Source organism: Anolis sagrei, chromosome 4 (assembly GCF_037176765.1).
Source record: "Anolis sagrei isolate rAnoSag1 chromosome 4, rAnoSag1.mat, whole genome shotgun sequence".
Lineage (NCBI taxonomy): Eukaryota > Metazoa > Chordata > Lepidosauria > Squamata > Dactyloidae > Anolis > Anolis sagrei.
The window spans coordinates 214,511,375-214,530,162 of NC_090024.1; the positions used below are offsets into that span (position 1 = coordinate 214,511,375).

General features: G+C 38.1%; 1 long non-coding RNA gene across 2 annotated transcripts in view; it reads left to right on the forward strand.

The window, feature by feature from the left end:
- The first annotated feature begins 7,176 nt into the window (after window positions 1-7,176).
- Window positions 7,177-18,788, forward strand: part of LOC132772609 (uncharacterized) — a 43,577-nt gene continuing 31,965 nt past the window's right edge. For both annotated transcript variants that reach the window (XR_010909912.1, XR_009631238.2), the window contains exon 1: window positions 7,177-7,302. This is a non-coding gene — a long non-coding RNA (uncharacterized lncRNA). The remainder of the gene's footprint in view (window positions 7,303-18,788) is intronic.

An 18,788-nucleotide genomic window follows, 5' to 3' on the forward strand; every position in this document is an offset into this window, starting at 1 on the left:
ACAGCATTTCTGTAACATATTACTTTTTAGGTCAATAGGGGTATAATTAACATGGAACTTCCTAAGAAACAATGAGTGGTAACATAGCTGCTCTTTCCTGTCATACGCAAAGTGAATTGTTTACTGATCTTTTTTGTTAACATTTAGGGGGCTTACATCCTTTCAAGTGAATTTTGATGGGATTTTTTAAAAATGGGATTTTTTTATAGTTTTTTATAGTTCGGACTTAAAAGGCACTAAAAAGTACTATGATAAGAAGTAATGCAACAAGTCATTAGGGTATGATGTGGTGTCCAGCACTGATGGTAACTAGTTATTTTGGTGCTCTATCATACATTTTTTTAAAAAAAGTAATGGAGCTCATCCTAATACACAAATCCTCACCTTGACTTCCTTAGCCTGCTAATGAAGTATATTATATTATGCTTTTAATGTATAGTGTTTTAATTGGTCTGCGTCCTTGTACTTATACTGTTTATTTAACTTAATCCTTGATTTCAGTTGTTTATAAGTTATACTGAGTTTAGTTTATTTCGTGTTTTGCCTTGATTATTATTAATCTGGTTTTGGGCATTGAATGTTTTGCCATTTTTGTTCTTTCTGTAAATTGCCCAGAGTTCCTTCAGGGCAAGAAGGCAGGTTATAAATAAATTCATTGTCGTCTTCTTCTTCTACTTCTACTTCTTCTTCTTCTTCTTCTTCTTCTTCTTCTTCTTCTTCTTCTTCTTCTTCTTCTTCTTCAAATCAGAGTTTTATACTTAGTAGAAGGAACTTGTTTGTGGACACTCTGTGCTCCCAAGTCTTCATATATACTTTCAGGTGAACATGTGGTTATTAAGGATGAGATAGTCAATGTGCATGTTAGATTTTATTTATTTATTTATTTATTTCTAACATTTAAGATGTAGGGCCTATCCAGACAGGTCCAAAAACCAGGACCTGTCTTGGTTTTACTGGAGGTTTTATACCTCCAGTACAACCAAATTAATTTGCAACAAACCAGGATTTCCTTGGTTTGTTCTGAATTAAACACCTGGCAAGATCCAGGTCTTACCAGATAAGACCCCTTTGTGAGTTGAACCCGGGGACTGTGTCATATGATTACGGGGCCCAATCCATACACAGCCATTCTGGTTTTTTGGGCCCAGGAGCTCTAAAAACTGAGAGGGCATGCACCCCCTCTCCCCAAAGCCCAAATTTTCCCATAAAAAGTAAATGAAACTTACTTGGCCATCATAACGTTCCTCCTCGCACTCTCCTGGCATGAGGAAATGACACACCAGGAGACAGGTGTGTGTGGTATGCGTGTGTGTGGGCATGTAGCCACTCTCCTGGGAAAGTCCAAGTTTTTGCATGGGAGTGGGGGCAGAAATCCATGCCAAAGCAGGTTTTAAAACCCACTTTGATGTGCATTTCAGAGCTGTCTGGAAGAGCCTGTAGATAGGGATAATCACCAAAGGAGATGTCACATTTTGTTCTGTTTTGTTTTTCCCCACTTCAAACTATATAGGTGCATGCATGTGTATCATGCTAATATTTGAGCTTCATATCTAAAACAGAAATCTGAAATGTTTACACACTGCATATCTGTGTTGCATTTATACCTGGACCTTCCTCCAAAGAGCTCATCACAACATATCTTCCTCCTTTTGATCCACACAACAGCCAGCTAAGGGAGATTAGATTGAAAAATAATGACTGACCTAAGCTGACAAACTAGAATAGCATATATAAGACCTCTTTGCTCTGTCAGATAATGCGAGCTCCAATAAAGCAGCATGATGAAGTGCGTGTCTGCCTCCATGTAAACTAGACTTTTCCTCTTTTGATAGCTTTGCACTCTGCTTTGGGAGTAATCTCAGAATAGGAAGTAATTAATTACTTTAACTACAAAATTGTAAAAAATAGTGCCACCATGGCCGGATTCAATTCTGTCAGGAATCTGACATCTTGCAAAAATGTAGGTATACAATTTCCCGTTCTCATTTCCAGTCGGGCAAAGCTTTGCTCTTTCCTCCCACAAGCCAAGTCACTAATTGGCTGAGTGTGGGACAGTGGGAATACCTAGTTGGGTCTATGGATGCTGGCATAGCCCACTGCTTTTGCAACCACCTCTGGTGGTCTCTAGAAATTCAGGATTCAGCATAAGTATGCTGGCAAGGTTTTTACTTTGCCAGAGTTATATTGGACCTTTGCCACACTGAGCATTTAGTACGATGGCTTCTGGCATTTATTTTAATATATTACCCCAAGCCTTGCTTTCAGATTATTAATCATTTTAGTTTTCACTGAAGCTAAAAGAATTCCCAACCCATCAATCTGTGGGGTGGGAGAGAAAAAGGTAATATTCACTATTGGGAGCTACCTTGGCTAAAGATGCCCTGAATGACTGAAATGCTTAAGTGTTACGTTAGCAGTGTGAGGAAGAGAAAAATGATTTAGCACATGCAAATAAATTTTCATGTTTACCAAAGTTCTGAAATGCCAAGAAATTGCAGGTGCTAATGCACATTAAAAGAGGCATTTTAGGGCATTATGGGTTGTGTATGGGTGTCCTATGCTATGGCTATTTCTGGCATCCTCTCAGCCTTGGAACTGGATGGCTGCCAGTGGTAGAATCAAGTCCCAGATTTGCTGGTTCATCCTAATAGCCTCAGGTCTCATCTACACTGTCATATAATCAGGTGAGAACTGCATTATAATGGTCAGTGTAGACTTTTAAAATTCATATTGAACTGCAGTAAAATGGATTATATAAATCTACACTGCCATATAATCCAGTTCAGTGCAGTTAATCTGCATTCTGAAACTGGGTTATATGGCAGTGTTGATGAGGCCTTTGTCCCTGCCTTGGTTTGCTTTACTTATATCCAGATTTAGGATGAACAGGAAATAGGCAGACATCCCATTACAACAATTAATGACAGAACACATACATTAATAAAAAAATGTTTGTCCTTTACTTTCAGGCCAGTTCTTTTCTAGTAATGGTGGTTTCAAATTCTTTTAAGATCTTCCATCTCATACTGCTGAAGTAGGCTGGGCATCTTTAGATGTGCCTTTTGCCATTTCCCCAGTAACCCAGCTATACTCTTGGTCTCTTGCATATAAAGCTCACTAGATAAGTAAGCAATATGTTCTCAGGATATGGTTTATCAACCATACAAGCGTCATAGTTGAAAACAGACTAGAAAAAATGAATTCTAATTTTTGAGTGTCAAAAACTAATTAGGAAAATTTGACAAGAAAGAAGGTCTGACGGTGTTACATGACAATTTTGCATCTATAGAGCAAACATGGTCTAATGATTCACTGTAATTGGTGATAATATGCTCGCCAATAGTTTATCCAGTCTTCAAATAAATTTAAGTATATTTGTGGTATTCTAGATAGACTTTTATTCTGTGCCAGTGACTCATTAAGAAAGGAATTCAGTGATGATCAGAAGTTTCATGACATATCAGTCTTGAAAAGTCATTTAGCATAAGATCTTTTATCTGCTTGGATTTAGGAATAGTGAGGTAAACATCTCAGAAGAGGATGCTGGGATCAGGCAAGTGGGCCTAGATGCTAACAGCGTAGAAAAATTGTACCATGCAGTGTGGTCTGTCTCTCTTTGCACACTATTGGGCCAGTTCCTGTTGAAGATGGAGCAAGCTTGTTTTCTGCTGCTATAAAAACTAGGATAAGGAATAGTGGATTCAAACTGCAGGAAAAAAGATTCTATCGGCATATTAGGAAGAACATCCTGATGGTAAGAGCTGTTCAAGAGTGGAATATGTTTTTTCAGAGTGTAGTGGAATTCCCTTTTTTGTTTTTTTATAATGGAGACTGCATGGCCATCTGTCTATGCATTCCTGCATAGCAGAGGGTTGGACTCGATTGTTCTTGTGGTCTCTTCCAATTCTATGATTCAATAATTCTAGAAGAGGTGGAACAACACTGGCGTTTGGTGGGACAGTCTGGTAATTTTAGATCTCATAATCACTGACCTCATGGCTCTTTTGGTATCTTACTAGGCATACTTTAAAACATGGGAATGTGGTTTCTGGAGGTTCTTTTGCTCATTTAGCTAAGTGGGACCTTGGAATTTTGCCCTATAGTTTTATCTAGCCAACTTTTGTACATAGAGAGCAAAGGTGTATTGTCCACTAGTTCAGGCAGCAAACTACCTTGGGTCAGTGCAATTTCCTGGCCAAGATTTTGTCCTCTGTTTCTCCATACTATAGTACAAACTTTGGGCATGTCTTGAACAGAAAGGCCTTCACTCATTGCAACAACCTTTCGTTCCCCTGAAGCAATTACTTATTTCCCCCAAGCTCCCAGCAGAACAAAACAGTTCAAAAAAGAGAAAGCACTAGATTAATCATTCTTCTTATCCCAGATGACTAAAATGTCTTTATTCAAAAGAGCCAAGGTGGTAGAAGGAAGAGGAGGAGAACTGGGAAGTAGAAACTGAGATGCACAAAGCAAAAGAGAGGTTTAGGCAGCAAGCCACAAATACACACCATCAATCATAGTGCAGTCAAAAATGTTCATGTGTTTGGTACCTGCTAGTTATTGGCAGGACTCAGGACGTCTCCAGAGTGCAATCACGGAGTCTCTCTTTCTCTCTCTCCCTCCTTTTTTTAATGTTCCATTTTCATCTGAAAAACTGTTTGTCAGCACCGGAATGGCAGGTGCATTAACTCCCTCAGAACCAGATTATAGGAAAAAATTGCAATTGCAGGGAAATAAGACATTAGTAAACTCCAGGGTCCCTTTCTCTCTCCTTCTGCCTCCACCTTTTTCGTTTCAAAAACTGTTTCCAGAAACTCATATGCACATTAACAATCCAGGGTTACAGAGATGGTGATATTTCATCTTGGTCATGACTGCAGAGGAGACTGATTGGTACCCAGTGACTTTTGACCTGGAAATAAACTTGTAGTTTGTGTTTGGAGATATGTTGTTTTCTTTTTCACAGAATGATAAAAATGTGTCACAGGATCTCTAAGGTCATTTCAATGAGGAAAGAATCAGTATAACAAACTAATATCTCAGAATTAAAATGAATCCTTTCCAAACTTAAAAAATTAGCACAGTTTCCTTCAGTATATGATCAGTAGAGAACTAGATGTCACTGTGTGGCAATATCTGGTGTGTTGGAACAAAAAATTACATGTATCAAATCCACTCTGCTACCCATGGTGGTTTGTAGCTTCCCTTTCTATGGGGAAGTAAATCTGTTTTAAGTTTTAAGGTGCATCTACTCTGTACAAACAATGTAGTATGACACCACTTGAACTGCCATGCTCAATGCTATGGGATCATAAGAGTTGTAGCTTGGTGAGGCACCAGCACTCTTTGGCAGGGAAGACTAAAGAACTTGGAAAACTCCAACTCCCATGTGTATGAATTGGTAAGAGAAACTAGGGAATTTTAACAGCAAATTAAAAAGTGAAAAAAGAGGATTTCTGTGTCAAATCAGCACAGGGGAATACTTTTGCTCTATCATGAGAACTGACCATTTATTTCTACTCTGTGCTTGATATTCTATGGTTTCCAAATTATAAGACATCTGCCCCTCTTATACCATGACTAAGTTTGCTCAGGAAGCTGAACTCAAAAACACTTTGGAAATCCAAGCAACACTTATCAGCTCATTACAATTCTTGTATTTATTAATACTTTCAGAGTAGTTTTTATGTATGGGTCATATATCTCCTGGTACAGAGGAGGAGCTTAGGTAAATGTTACAGTTAGGAGACCAAGAATTCACATTTTAGCTCTTGAAATGATACTTTACCAATGACAAGCCCACTGCTTGAACCATAGCTGGTCACAGGCATGATATGGGCTGAGTTGGTAGTTATCAATTACTTCACTTGGTATAGTTCAATTGAATCTATGCGGAGATCGACTTTTCTTTGTCTCCTCTCAGCATTTAGCAGTTGAGGACAACCCTGTGTTCTGTTTTTATATAAGATAAAAACCCCTTCTTCTTATTGTTCTGTATATTGCATTATTTTAATTAAACCACACAGTTTCCCTCAAACTGGAGAGTTCCATCAATATATTTCAGAATATTCATGGCATTGTATACCTCTATGCTATTCCTCTCTATTTTTTTTTAAATATAAACTCCCCAAATCCTGAAATATTTCTTCACAGGGAAGATGTTCTAGTTTTCTGCTTCTTTTGATTCATCTTCCTATAGGCTTTTGGTTAGATGGATCCACAGTATTCTAAGAGTTGTTGCACCATAGATTCGCGTAAAATTATGTAGAAAGACATGACAATTTTAGAAGTATTTATTTTGTTCATTTTCCAGTGATCTTCTACTGAGATATTGCATTTTTACAGCAGGGCTGAATTTGTTTTATTGATTCAGAATTACACATTTATCTTCCAGTCCTTCCCCCTCAACAATGAACACAGGTATTAAACTGAGCGAAGGATGATGGTATGGATGAAGATAATTTTCACTGAAGTGACTCTTTTATTCAAACACTTTCTAACCATCAGATTAGAAAGGGAATAATTTTTTAAGGCTGAAATCCCATTCTTACATATCTGGGTGTAATTCCCATCAATCCACCTTTGATCCCATTCTGCCGGTTGTGGATCAATGTACACTGGGACCAATGGGCATAGTTCTTGTTCTGCATCAGGACAACAACTAGGGAGTACCAATGTGTGCATCGTTAGAGCTTGGTATGTATCATGGCACTCTTGTTAATGTCCTGCTGCATGTCTTTGCAATTCATTGATAATGTTTTTAGAGTTTCTGGTACGTAGCTAAGTATAAATAAACCTACATAACAGAGAACCGTAATAGAGGATTCTAGCCAGAATCTTTTAATGAAACTTGGCTGTATTCTTATAATTATATTTTAACTGCTCTGAAATATTATAACTATGTTATGTTTTAATATATCATGAGACAGCATATTAGGGAAAGCATGGAATGTCAAACAAAGAGTTGCTGGCTATTGAATTGCTGGTCTGACTCCCCATGAAAGAAACAGTAAAATTATTCATTTGACTTTAATTTTGTAAGCAGAAACTGCCAGAAGATGGCACTCCGGGACTTTGAACTTGACATATTCTAGTACCAGAACAAACAGCGAAAACAACCGTGAGATGGCTTTTTTCTTTTTGAAAAAATATTGTTAATTGGTTCACCACTGAACATCAGTTAAAATAAAACAAAGCCACCCATATAGCTACAATTGAAGCTTGAATCATGTCCACTGACTCTTACTGTTTTCTCTAGAGCAAGCTATTAATTCCTAATGCAAGGTACTTACTGCCTTCAGGGTGAGTTTTCCTTTTTGTCTTTTATATTCATTTTTGATGTGTATTAAACTGTTCAATTGTTCTGATACCTGATGCATTTCAGCCACCAGATATTTTTTCCACAGACACAGCTTTACCGCTTTCCTAAGATGGGAGACAAAGCGTAGATTGTTCTACACTTGCATCTATTATTGGAGCAACTCCAGCTATACTGATCTGGTGGCTAGAAATCTTGCTCTGATTTAATGTGGTTAACATTGCTTTTGAAGATATCTTTTCAAAACATCAGACACTGTAGGAATTATTTGGAGGATGGCACTCTGAAAATCAGGAAATCTATGTCTCTATTTTTTAAAATGTATGACCTACATTTTAGGAACATACCACACTCCAAATAATGAGGATTCAGAAGTTCTTTGCAATATAATGTTGAGATTTCTGACTGCCACTTTCAAAAGACACTGTCAATTTTTATATTTTGAGTTATTCACTTTTTATTTATTTTTTATACTTACCCTCCACTTTTCAAAGCTTGGAATCATTTCCCATGAAGTCTCCAATCCAGAGACTTATTAGCTTGCATGGTTAAGTTGCACTTTTTTGCCCAGAAATCATGCCCTGAACATACAGAATATAATGTTTTGAAGAAGCATGTCAAAATAGAGGCTCTTGCCTAGAAATGCTAAAGGACAAATCTGAAGGTTTAATTGTAAATGCAGGACTTTTCTAATTTAAAGCAGGGTGTTAATAAGCATGTTCTCCTCTAAACCTTTTGGTTAATCTCTGTTGTATGATTGAGAATGGAAGACGAGGAGAAAAGTATAAGACAAGTGTCACTTTGAGAATCCTCAGAATTTGATGTAAGCAGCTCATTTTTTCAGGAATATATCAGATTTTAGTAATACAAAGCAAACACATATGAAAACAAGAATCTCAATTACTTGGGTATTTTTCATGTTGTTTGATCAACAGAATAGGTCATTGCTGCATCCCCTGAACCCTTTGAAAAGTCAATACCTCTTCCTCTTCTTCCTTCCTTTCATCCTTCCTTCCTTCCTTCCTTCCTTCCTTCCTTCCTTCCTTCCTTCTTTCCTTCCTTCCTTCCTTCCTTCCTTCCTTCCTTCCTTCCTCTTCCTCCTTCCTCCTTCCTCCTTCCTCCTTCCTCCTTCCTCCTTCCTCCTTCCCCTCCCCTTTGTAGTACACTTTTCAGAGCCAAGGATGTCAGATCTGTTCACTCTGACTAGCTGTTGTGACAGATCTTGAGCATTTAATTATGATCCTTTTCAGTGAAAGAATTAAAATGATTTTATTTGGAGAATTTGGTTACTAGCAGTTCTGCCCATACATTTAAAAGCACACTCTCACACAAACCTCAAACAAGGAATAAATAGAGGGATTATATACCTAGATGCATAGGAATGTGGAAAAAACATGGGAAAATGCAGAGAACTAAACATTTGGAATAGAGTGATTCCCTATGTGAGAGAAGTTAAAAACTTGTAAAAATTAGCTTTTATCTCCTAGAATAAAATCCACTAGCTAGCTGAATCGCAAAATACAATTGAGTCTTTTGTGCCCTAAGCTTGAGGCTCAATAACCTATATATTATTCTACATTATGCTGTTAATTTAAAATAAATGGTTCATGATAAAGATTAAGATTCTGAGTCAATAGCTATAGAAGAAGATGGAATTTATTCTCATGCAGCCTTTGCAGAATTGTAGTAAATATTCCACATCTGAGCTCATTTGGGAGATGTATTTTGGCACCTGAATAGAGTTCATTTTGTTTGGGGCGAACAAATCATACAGAATCATTAGTATCCTAATTGGCTAAAAGGGAGATTTTGTTATTTGTTAGTTAGTTTATGTCTTCTTGTGATGAAAGAAGATATACATCTGCCTTTTCAAAAATTGTGCATTCTGGCCATCTATATATGTACTAAGTTAGGTGCTGTAATTTATTGATTTTCAATGAAACTATTGGTGCAAATGAAAGCCTAATTGAAACAATTTTTAAAGTGCAGAAGTTGACAGTCTCGACTGATGTAAGCTTATTGCCAGCTTATTGCCAAGTCAAAGCAGGAGTGTATCCATGGCTAGATAAATAAAATGCATACCTTGTGGCTGAAACCTCATGGAGAAAATACATTGTGCAATGTGCCCACATATTCCGTTGTTTTAAAGTGAAGGTTTTAAAAATGTGGAGGTATTTCTTAACCCTTAGAAAAAGGAGAAGGACAGAAGGACAGCATAAGCCAATTTTGTTGGTACTTTAAACCTCTGGTTTAAATTGTCAGCTTTTTCATCTAATGTGGATGGAATTTGTTTTGGTAGGTAACTAATTTGTGAAGCTGAAATTTATGTGGCTTGCAAAGTTGGCGAACAGGTGTACTAAAAAGTAAAGCCCCTTAATTACCCAAAAACCTTTTCCTGGGTAGGCAAGTTATAATGAAAACTTTTATTTTGTGATGGAAGAAATTTAGATGTACTCTTTAAGCTGAAGGGACATTATACTCTGAGAAAGAACCAGTTTTCAGTTATTTAAACTTATTGTCCTTCTGTTTTCTCCCATTTTTGGCTATTCAGTTTTTAGCTTGTTTGAAAAACATCCTTTTGTTTTTCAGATGGAAGAAAATGCCAATTCATTTGCCAGGGATTTGTATCTTCTAGCCATTTTTTCTCCATTGTAGGTTTTTGATATCATAGAAATGATTTTTATTTGCTAAAAATTATTGTTGAACTTAGTTAAGTTTAAATAGAAGTGAGTAGAACTTACTTGAGAATAATGAAGCACATATGCCTGGAGTCAGCTTGTAAGAAATCGGGAACGCTGAGGTTGTTCTGTTGGAAGTAAATGCTATCAGTATAAAATTGAGAGAAGGATACCATGGTATAGTTTATGTTTTACAGTTTGAGCTACAATCTTCTCCAACATCGTAGCTAAAACTGTAAATTTAGAATAGTATTTCAAGTCATGGTAGAACTGTCTATTTTTAAATACTTTGTTGATTTCAAAAGTAAAATCTACTGCTTTGTTTAAATACTCTGATGTCAATAAAAGGAAATGCCACACATTGTTTCTTTGCTAGTTAATAAAGCCCTCAGAGGATCAAAGATTTTTTTTCATTTTAAAATGTAAAGTTATGAAAATTCAGCCCAAGATATCCTTTGAATGTTGGAATCAGAAAGCTGAGTATTCTTTTTAATTGGCCCTTGGAAACATTTTATCTCTCTCCTTTTGTGTTCTACAGTTCAAAGTTCTCAATTATGGGTTTTTGTAATGTGCGTTACAATACTGTAACAATGAAATCTGCTACTCCTTTTTAAGCAGCAAGAGAATTAATTATTGTAGCCTCATTCAGAAGATGTGGTGATGCTTTAAGTTAACATTGTCTAATAGGCATTTAATTCTCATTTAATAAGACCATTATTGCATGATAAACAAATGCCAATTGATTATTAAACACATTTATTTCAGATTAATAGAAATGCCAGATTCAATGGTCATTAAGCATCAATGAAGAGTCTTTTCATTAATAAACAGCTATTTATTTGCCATGGCAAGTGTCTTGTTCAATTTAAATTAAATATCTATTTAAGATCTCCAGGCTGTAGTGTTATCAAAGGCATCTGAGTATTTGTTCCATAAAAAGCATTTTTCAGTTTCAGATGTGCACGATGCAATCTCCAAAAACGGAGGAAAAATCAATCCTTATAAAAGGAGCTTGGGTTGCTGCTAGATAACTAATTATACAGACAAATCCTTTGTGCAGTTCTGTACTAGCTTGTGTGTGTGTGTCTCTCAATCTCTCTCTCTCTCTTCCCCCATCCCTTGTGAACTTTGGTACAGTTTTAAAATAAATTTAATTACTCATTGATTATTTACAAGGTATTTTCTTCTGTAATTCCATTCATATTTTCAAACAGAAAGGGACTATTGTTTTATGAACCCTAACACAATTTTCCGGGGAAGTAATATTAGTTTCTTGCATCAGAATATGAAACAGTGTCATGTTCAGTGAAGCTTGTATGTTTTTAATAGATGCTGTCGATGAATAAGTATTGTAGGACCAGGACAAATGTGTCAAAGATGTGAGTTATCTGATTTTGCATGCAAGATTATGCTCCAAATGTATGTTAATACCTACATCTATATTGGGGTAAAGGCTCGTGAAGTATTCCATGAAGTCGGCTTTTTGAAATGACCGTATGTGAAGATACAAGCCAAATCTTTTGTATAAATTGGCAGGGTTTGCTTCTTTATTCATTATAGAGATGGTTTATTTGAAATCAAGGCCAGATTCATTATTGAAGGAGAATTAAGAGTTGGATAAACTATTTTAAAATACAAGTCTTTTTACTGAAAGTGGATCTAATTGCCCTCAAGCACTATTTAAGGAAATGTGCTTTGTTAACAGTAAATTGGTGAGTTCTTGCTATTGATACTAGACAGTGGTTGATGAACCAGGGAACATCGCTAGAAATCATTGTTGAACAAATAAAAGGAAATGCTCCATGTCATGGCATACCAAGTAGAATGGAATGTGCAGGATTTTTCTTGTTGTTGTAAAGATATTGTTTTGGGCATGACCTACATGGTATTCCTAGAGACTTGAGAGGGGAGGGTGTGAGCAATGTAGTATGTTGTATATTCATGGAACAAAGAGAGAGTTGCTAGGCCACAAACACTGTCATATGCTTCAACGTTTTATCTTGGAAAATGGGTACACCTGAATCCAAGCAACATCACTATATGGCCAAAGATCATACAGGCTAGGAAAGACAATCTAGAACCAGATCATGGTATCCTTCTGGGTCGTCTCTCTGGGATGGGCCTTGGGGGCGCGGTTTTGTCGTGGCTCCGGTCCTTCCTGGAGGGACGAACCCAGATGGTGAAGCTGGGAGACGCCTGCTCTGACCCCTGGCCTTTGACCTGTGGGGTCCCGCAAGGCTCTATTTTGTCGCCCATGCTTTTCAACATCTACATGAAACCGCTGGGAGAGGTCATCTGGAGTTTTGGAGTTGGGTGCCATCTTTATGCGGATGACACACAACTCTACTACTCTTTTCCACCTAATTCCAAGGAGGCTTCTCGGGTGCTGGACGAGTGCCTGGCCACTGTGTCGATCTGGATGAGGAAGAACAAGCTGAAGATCAATCCCGACAAGACAGAGGTCCTCCTGGTCGATCGTAAACCGGATCGGGGTATAGGGTGGCAACCTGTGTTGGACGGGGTTACACTCCCCCTGAAGCCACAGGTCCGCAGTTTGGGTGTCCTCTTGGATTCTTCGCTCACACTTGAGGCTCAGGTGTCGGTGGTATCCGGGAGGGCCTTTGCACAATTGAGACTTGTGCGCCAGCTGCGACCGTACCTCGTGAAGGCAGATCTGGCCGGGGTGGTCCACGCCTTGGTCACCTCTAGAATGGATTACTGCAATGCGCTCTACGTGGGGCTGCCCTTGAAGACGGCTCGGAAACTTCAATTGGTCCAGCGTGTAGCAGCCAGGATGCTAACCGGGGCTCATTATCAAGAGAGGTCTACCCCTCTGTTTAAGGAGCTCCACTGGCTGCCATTTATTTTCCAAGCCCAATTCAAGGTGCAGGTGCTCACCTACAAAGCCCTGAATGGTTTGGGACCACCCTACCTGCGTGACCGCATCTCCATCTACGAACCCACACGCTCACTCCGATCATCTGGGGAGGCCCTGCTCGTGATCCCACCCACGTCGCAAGCGCGCTTGGTCGGGACACGGGACAGGGCCTTCTCTGTGGCGGCCCCCCGACTTTGGAATGCCCTTCCAAAAGATCTCCGACAGGCCCCTACTTTAGCAGTTTTCAGAAGGAACCTAAAAACTTGGCTGTTCCGATGTGCCTTCTCAGATTAGGAATCCCCCATCCCAAGTCCCAGGCTCTTGAAGTCCCTTCCTTGAGGGGTTAGTCTGGTAATCTCATGTTGCTACCTCTTATAGAGACAGGTAAACACCATTTGTTTTGGCACATCTTTGAGGTGATTCTGTTATCAAGCAATGGCACCCCCTCCCAAAAAAAGATTTATAGATTATCAAGATACTTGCAGATTCCAAATTATGCTGATCAGATCCCATTAGTAACCAATGTTAAACTAGAATCACCTCTCTGGGGTGAGAAGGGCTGGGTACAAATGTATGAAATAAATAAATAAATAGGACATAAAAGGGAATTTTTGCTTAAAACAAATCTGAATCTTCTGGCATAGGCTGATACACAGAGGAAGAGAAGACAGAGGAATGCTCATTCCTTAAAGCAGGTACATTTCAACACCCACCATAACATTATTGAATACTTTCCTAATATAGTTGCCCTTTAAGCAGAAAATTAGTGCAGCCTGGTTAGCGTTATCTCACTTCTTTGTCAGTTTTGTTTTTGACTTTATTTTTAGTATTGCAGAACAATTAAAATAATGCTTCATCAGAGGAATATTTCACAGTCTTGTCCACTGTGCTGCTTCAGAATCCGCAAGGCAAGTGTAGATCCAGTCTGAAAATATTGGAGACTCCTTCAGTGCTGTCAACATATGATAAAGAACTGTAAACAGATATGGTACAAACACTGCAGACAGCACTGGTTTTGTGCTTTTATTAGGCAATAATTTAATACAAAGACAACTTAAGGGCCAAACTACATATTGCACTGCTTCAACTGTTGCAACATTAACACAATGTCTGTCAATGGACTTATTAATACCAATCGTTATTCTGTTACAGTCATGTTAACATAAATAGTGGGTACATAATGCTTTGAGAACCTTTGATATTACACCTGTCTTCAATAGCTCAATTGTATTAATTTGCCAATTTGCCGTCTTGTGATCAGACTTCCACATACTCTCATAATCCTGCTTTCCTACATTAATGTAGCTCCTTTATTATTATTATATGAACAATTGTGCAATTAAAGCATAAAAACAAAAAAATAGCAAATATATTTCTAACAGAAAATAAAAACAGCCAGATTTGAAATAGAAAACTTTGCCCCTGATGCCATGTTATTGGTGGCAAACTAGCTTAGAAGCATTGCACTAAGGCAGGTGGCACAATCGTTGCACGATTAGGAGCTATTTATGGCTTTTACCCAAAAATAGTTAGCAGAGAGGGAGACGGAAAACCAAACGAGTAGTAAGATTTACATATCATTGCATGCTGCAATGCTAGTTTTCCTGCCTTGAAGTCCTGTGACTTTGCTTAAGGCCCAGTAACTCCCATTTTCAAAACAGATAAGAGATGCAATCATTAATTCGATAAAATTGATATATCTCAGGTTTCTAGCATGCCATGAATTATCTCATTTTCTTGAAGTATGTTCCTTATTAGAATACACTTCATTGATGTATCAAAAGTAATTCAGTAACTTGATGATATTTAGATACAAGATTTATTACTAATTTATTGACTTTTAAATGAATATTCCCAGGTATTCTATCTGTGCAGTTCTCTGTTAAGTTGGCTGAGAAAATCGGGCTAATCCTGTGGCTCTCAACTCTCTCTTTCTTCAATAAAATGCTAAAGGGAAAATGCCGACTATGTAAACTAGGGATCATTAGAATGTTTTATATATATTTTATTTCCTGTTCCTTAACAAATGGGTTCAGCAAAATGTGTTCTCCCAGCCTCTGGATACCTATTTTGGGGATTTAAAAACTCTGGGTTTATTTATTTGTTTGTTTATTCATTAGATAGGCCCCACCATCAACAAGAAGGGGGAACATAGGGTTATTAATCTTTCCTGTCATCCATTCACAGATGTGAAGTTCACACCACAGCAAATGTGAAGTCAGCAGTAGGCAACCACAAGGGTAGAGATTTTCAAGTGAAACAAGTTTAGAGAAAATGAGAGGGAGGCGAAAGAGGGGATAAGGGAGAACCAGAGTAGAAGAGAGAAGATGTGAGGAAGATGAATGGAACCAAGAGAGGGGAGGGCAGGAAAAGATGAGAAAGATAAATAAAAGAGGGAGAGAGAAACAGAGATAAGAGATTTTGAATATGTGAGAATGAAGAGAGTGCAAGGAAAAAGGGAGGAGACATAGTTACAAAAACAGAGAATATTTAAACTAGAGTGCTAATGCAACCATGGCATATCTGGGTGTCCTGAAGATGTAAAGAGTAATCACTCTCTCAGCATGTATGTGCTATTGATATGTTAATATCATATATATTTTTCTTTATCTGCAAGCAATGAAGTTTGCAAACTGACTCTGATTAACTAGGTCTGACTGCCTCTGTGTGCATGTACGTACATTGGCAAATACATGTATATAAATATTTATGTTCTACACACAATAGCGTCTGAAAATTCCCATACAGCTGTGGCCAACATGAAAAGTCCTATTAGTATTGATGCAACATCAGACAGGCATGTTTGTGCAGATATAACCCACAGCAATATCAATACTAACGTGGCTGCTTGGGAATATGAAATATATAAGTAGATTGAGCCCTTAATGGAACTGGAGTAAGATTCAGAATGCTGAATAAAATAATATGCAATGGGAAATAGAAGATGAATTCCATCTGGTAACTTGAAAAGGCATGGCACATTTTTCTGGATCCTCTGTTGTAGGTGTGAGGAGGACCAAGCTGAATTTATTAAATACGGATGTTTCTTCTTTAGGGTGGCTATTTATTGTTATTGGTAAATTTTTGAATTACATTTATGTCTCACCTTCCTCCAGTGACATCTGTGAGGGATGTCTGGCTGAGAGTGAATGGGTTCAACGTCTCAGTGAAAACTGGAACCTGAAATTTCTCCCACCTCAGATATTGATATCTGTATATGCCTTCAAGTAACCTGTCAACTTGTGGGGATCCCATTAATTTCTTAGTTACAGAATATGCAGAAGTGGGTTTGTCAGTTCCTTCCTCTAAAATATAGCACCTTATCTTCACCCTGCCTAATAGTAGGGCCATCTCTGGTACTGGAACATGCACCAGTCAACTCCTCACTGTTTCTAGATGAAATTTCTTTGACCTAATTTAGTGTTTCCTTGTGACAGAGCCCATTTGTCTGTATAGTCTGTAGATTTGTCTGTACATGGTGGAACTGGGAGATGAAGGCATATGGACAATTAGCATTCAATGCCATAGCATACTTGGACTTAGGCATTGGAAGAAACCTGGGTAAGTGCCTGCTCTCCTTCCCAGATCCACAAAATGCTGTTGGAGAATTGAATGGATGTTTGCAATACAGCTATAACATGATTCTATGTAGCATTCCAGGATTATTTTTTTTAAAAAAAACTACAAGGTGTTAGAATGGTTGATGGGACCCCCAAAAGCCCCCAAGACATCGGGACAAATGGTCAATCTGAGCAGTTCTTTAATAAATACATAGTAAACTCATAGAGTGGTTTATTTCTGTTGGGATGGACAACTGAAACAGGGTCCCTGATCAAGCTGCCAAGTACTTGACAGTTGCACCATTTTGGTTTGAAATGAGTGAATAATTAAATAATTAATTAAATACATATTATTTAATGAAATAATATTTAATTAAATATTATTCAGTTCACTAAAGAGCTCCCAACTCATTATTAATTCCTTCTCTCATACTTGATTGATTGCTATTGAATTTATATTTATATTTAAATGAACCTTTAATGTATTTAAATAGACTTTAGTATGATGCCGACAAATTATATTGAACAAAATTGATTCTAGTATTGACTATCCCATTTACTATAGTGTATTTCGTTTTCCTCATTTGCAGTAGTTCAATTAGCTTGCTCCTGAATTTTGTGGTGACCATTTTTTTTAAAAAATCTGGTCAACATAGAAGGAGTGCCAGAGTGGTTCAAAAAAGGGTTTGGGACCTACATGTGTGCTGCAAATTATATTTTGACCAGTCCTGCTCCATGATGTAGTCCAAGAGCTTACTGGACTATGAAAGAAACCACATTAAGAGTAGATGAGGTACACACTTAACTGCAGAATTTGAAGCTCTTTCAATTAATTCCATATTGGAAGACATATGAGGATAATATATATGTATGTCTTCCAAATGTATATATTAAGTATATATTAACCTAAACATGCTTTGCAGATGTCTGAAGAGATGGAATAGGAGAAAGAGTGAAGACATATGTATGACAGCAAAAGGCAACTCACTGCTTGATAAGAATTGCTCTGAGAGATTAGGAAACTTGACTGTTCTTGTACACATGGGAAACCTATTAGTACAGTGGTTCTCAATCTGTGGGTTGCTAGATGTTTTGGCCTTCAACTCCCAGAAATCCTAACAGCTGGTAAACTGGCTGGCATTTCTGGGAGTTGTAGGCGAACACACCTGGGGACCCACAGGTTGTGAACTATTGTATTAATATGATGTTACATGATATTTTACTGTCACTTCCAGATGATTTGCATTTGGGGTAACCTGGCTGCCATCATGACTTCCTTTCTACTAACAAGATTTAACTGATTTACTGATAACACTTTTGTGCATTTAGGTGCTTTAGATACACGGTGGAAGATTTGCACTCTTTCCATTAACGAATAGGATAGCCAGTTAGAGAAAAGGTAAAACTATTTCAGTTGTCAGCTCAAAGGCCACTTAGTGCAGTTCCTGACATAAAGATTTAATTTATGTTACAATGGACCTTAATATACTGTAGTTCAAAGCCAGGGGAACACATTTAAAGCCAGGATAACATTTTCTATGCAATGAAGAAAGATGTCATTCAAACAGGAGTTGAATGCCCCCTTCCCCAAAGTTCAGAAAAGATATATGCTCATCAACAATTGGTTTCATAAATGCATGTCTGTAGCGAGATCCCACCTTTAGTGCTTCAAATGCGATTTTCCTGCTTCTTGGCAGGGGGTTCAACTGGATGGTCTATGAGGTCTCTTCCAACTCTGTGATTCTATGATTCTAAGTGTGCACTTGCACATAGGCAGCATGCTCATGCTGTTGGAATAATTTCCCCTATCTATTATAATGGTCTTCCAGATGTAGTGTCTTGGTGGTTGGTCTGTAGGTGACTGTGGAGCCCTATTCTTGATCCGCATGTTCTCCTACAGTGAGGACATCGGTTTCCAGATGGAAGGTGGTCCTGGTCAGGGTTGGTTTGGCGTGCTTTCCTCTTGGCACATTTCTTCCTTTTGCCCTCCATTCGTGCCTCTTTGAATTCTGCAGCACTGCTGTTCACAGCTGACCTCCAGTTAGAGTGCTCAAGGGTCATAGCTTCCCAGTTCTCGGTGTCTATGCCATAGTTTTTGAGGTTGGCTTTAAGCCCATCTTTAAACCTCTTTTCCTCTCCACCAACATTACATTTTCCATTCTTGAGTTTGGAGTAGAGTAACTGCTTTGGGACACCGTCATTGGGCATTTAGACAATGTGGCCAGTCCAGTGGAGCTGATGGCAGAGGAGCATCGCTTCAATGCTGGTGGTCTTCTTCCAGTAACTTCGGAGATGTATACATGATGGAAGAACTGATAACCTCACAATGTCCCTGTAAGGTAGCTTAGGACCAG